Here is a 3,598-nt window from a genome sequence, read left to right as displayed (position 1 = left end):
TCATGGGTGTAGAGAGAAGCAGTCAGTCATTGCTAGCACAAGATCTGGGTCATAACCCTTCTTCAAAGCTTGCTGTTATAAAGCGGAAACTATTTCCCTGTCTGCTGAAAACAGATACAGTTTCTTATACTAGGTCAATGAATATCTTTATAATAACAGCAAACTATTTCTTCCTGCAACAGAGATCAAGAAGCATGCCGAAAATTGTCTCAAAAGTTCATTCTTCACTACTTCAAGCCTCTCTCTTATCTACAAGTATGTGAAAGTTACAGAAATGAAAGGGAGAAAATAGCATTTGCGAGATTCACTCACTCGATGCAAAGAATGGTGTCCATCAGTTTGTTTGCACCGAAGAAATTACAGAGGTCAGGCTTTTATGGAGCCCCTAATCCTAACAAGCAGCCGCCAAATATGAAGCCAGTCCTAGTAAAAGAACGGTGGTATCTGATTTGTGAGCTCATGATTTGCTGCCTCGCGTAACACACCAAAAAAAAGAAGGGCTTCACATGGACGTAGATTGAGGAGTAGAAGAAACTACAAGATGATGTTGACCAGCAGCCTGTTGATTGCTCTTCCTACTTATGTAGTAGAGAAGATTTCCGAGTTAGATTTTGGAGGAGGAGAGCTGCAAGATTTGCCAGTATGTCTGGAAAGACTTCTGAGAACAGATAAACAGATTTGACTCTTCAGGGAAGTCACAAAGGCACCTGCTAAAACAGCCGGCCAAGATTCAGATGCTCAGTAGCTGGTGAAAGGAAAAATTAATCAGTTAATCTCTTCCCACTAAATAGGACACGAAAGGCTCCATCACAGGGTGAACTGTGAAGAGCTGTGCGTAAGGAAATACAGATTAGCTGTAACAGGAAGAGAAAGCAAGATGAGTAGAAAAAGCAAGCTGATCAGAGCAACCCAGACAAGAACAAAGATGTATTCAAATATTGTTGTATAGCATATGTTAGTAAACATATGCTTTAGTCTCGGTAACCATACATTTCTTCTTGTATAGCAGCTGAGCCTAAGTATTTAAAACAAACAAACAAAAAACCCAAAACCATGCCTAGCACTCTATGCTCACACGAAGATTCTGTGTGTTCTTACCGAGCATAAAGGTGCCTTCCAGCAATACTTAGTAATTCAGTGCTGTGAAGGAGAAATTGTTTCTTGCCACAAGTTAGGTGAACGATATCTTGTCTTTTAAATTAACTCCCAAGCTTCTTTAATACCTAGAAAAATACGAGATTGTAGTCTAGGTGGAAGAGATCCTCTGGACTCTTCCGCTATAGAAATGCACTGAACGGAATGAGCAGGACACTAAATGTGTTATGAACTGGTGGGCAATGAGAGAGATTATGCTGTAATTTTCATCACTTAGGAATTACAGATTATTAGTGCCCTTAGTAAAGGCCCCTCTAGATGGATAATATAACTGCAACCTTACATAATAATTACACAGGCACTACGAAATCTTCAGCAGCTTGTCTACTTTTCACTTTCATCTGCAATCTATTATACTCCGTAGTCTCATAAATGGATATAAAGAAAATGGTTCCGATTTTTTTTTAAGTATCACTAAAAATGTTAATTAACCCTATAATGATGGGCTTGCTGAGGAGAGGGCATCAAATGCACAGACTCGAGGAAAAAATGTCGTGCTGGGCCAGTGTAAGGCTTGCTTGAGTTTAAGTGAAGGATCAGACAGTTCTTGATTATCATAGTTTCACACTGCATTTGTGGTGTATTTGGAACTGATTTACAGTAGACTGAAGAAAACATTGTAGAATTTCATTTGTGAATGGGAAGTTCCAACAGAATGAGTTTTTCTTTAGAGGAGAATTCAGATTAGAACAAGAACTAGTATTTATGGCATTTGTCAATCTTTAAGATATGTCTGTGAAAAGAAATTAAACCATCCAACCTCCCTTTTAAAGTAGCTTTTATATTCCCAGATATCTTCTTTGCTTGATAAAACGTTTTCGTAACTTCATTTGTGTGCTTGTTAGCAGTGTCTACGCTGCTGGCAGTTACCAGAAAGAAATACACTCTCACAGTTCTTGCACCTACGATTGCTGTTTCCTTTTCAGTCATACAGGCTTGACTGCAGAAGATGGAGAGTTGTTTTACTTGCTCATGCTGCAACAGGTGATTGGCAAAGGGATGCGCCGTCTGTGCTCAGTAAAACATGCCTTCAGTATTACATGAGAAGTATCCTCTCAGGAGGGTTTTACTAGGCCTGTAGCGAAAGTTCATGTGTGAGTGTGTGAAACCCTGGGATCATTTGTGCTTCATGGACACTTTGTACATTAGGTATATAGTGACAACCACTTACATGTATAACCTCAGGGTACAGTAAATCTTTGCGTTGTAGTGGCACTTACCTCGACAGGAATTTCTTTCTCTACCCTTGTCATAAACTGGCTTGAAGCTGATGTGTTCATTAGTTGTGTCTAATAATGATTATAATTCAATCTCTCTCTACTGCCTGGGATTTTATTCAGGATAGAGTCGACATTTTTTGAAGGGTGGGCTTGGTGGGGCTCTGTCTCGCAAATCACGGATATACCACAGTCTATCCAGTTCAGTACAGGAGCGCTAGTAATGTCTGACAGTAAGGACCAACGGGATTGGGTCCAACAATATTGAATATTGTTTTGAAGCACAATAAATTTTCTGGTTTTTCCATATGAGTTTAAGCAGTCATCGATACAATGTACAAGGGCTTTTAGACTTCTGAGTTTTCACTGGAACTGTGGATGCTTTTATTTTCAACAGCCGCTAAAAGCCTGGTTGGCTCAGATAACGTTCTTTGAATAGCAGTCATGTAATAGCAACTTGGCGCTGTGTGTATTTGTTTGAAAAGACAATTGGTGGTATTTTAGGGTTACAACAAAATAGCTCTTCTTAAATACATCCTTTTAGAAAGATTGGCTGTATTTATCATGCTCAGAATCTCAGCCTAAAAGCTTTTATTGTTGTTAAGTCAATCTCTTACACAACTAATGATTAGCAGAAATATTTCTGGAACTTTGTTTTTACTTTATCGCCAATCATGGTACTTGATTTTAAGCATAAATGTTCTCAGCTTGGTTTCATCCTTTTTCCTTTCCTCCTCCTCTGTGGTGCTGTCCTTGGTGATCATGATGTTTTCCACCCGTTCCCTGAGACTTTCATCTATACACCATTTTCTGCACCCAGATGTTTATGTACTAAAACAGATTGTGGTTTTTGCCTTTTCCCTGTGTAACGCTATGACATCTGCATTCAGGTTTTTGCTGCTGTTGTTGTTTTCAAGTGTGTGCTGCCACCTATGGAGTAATCATTGAAATAAAGCTGATATAAAAAGGTGTTTTATCAAAAGGTTATGGAAAACAAGCTCTAGCTAGCGGAGAAGTTACCAAAGAGCAGTTGGCCAGATCTCAAGAAATCCTGTTTCTCTGTAGTCCCGGGTCTCACCACAAACACAGGTGAAAGTACAGCGTTCAGAAAACCAGTGACTTCTAGGAGTTCAGTTATGTAGTAGATTTATTTATACTGGACAAACTCTCAGGGCAGCCTGAATATTAGAATAAGATCGCTTTCTCCGCTAATCCTGTAACTCTTT

Source organism: Buceros rhinoceros, unplaced genomic scaffold (genome assembly GCF_000710305.1).
Source record: "Buceros rhinoceros silvestris isolate BGI_N320 unplaced genomic scaffold, ASM71030v1 scaffold936, whole genome shotgun sequence".
NCBI classification, from domain to species: Eukaryota; Metazoa; Chordata; class Aves; order Bucerotiformes; family Bucerotidae; genus Buceros; species Buceros rhinoceros.
The sequence above is the reverse complement of the archived record's forward strand: the minus strand, read 5'-3'. Positions refer to the sequence as shown.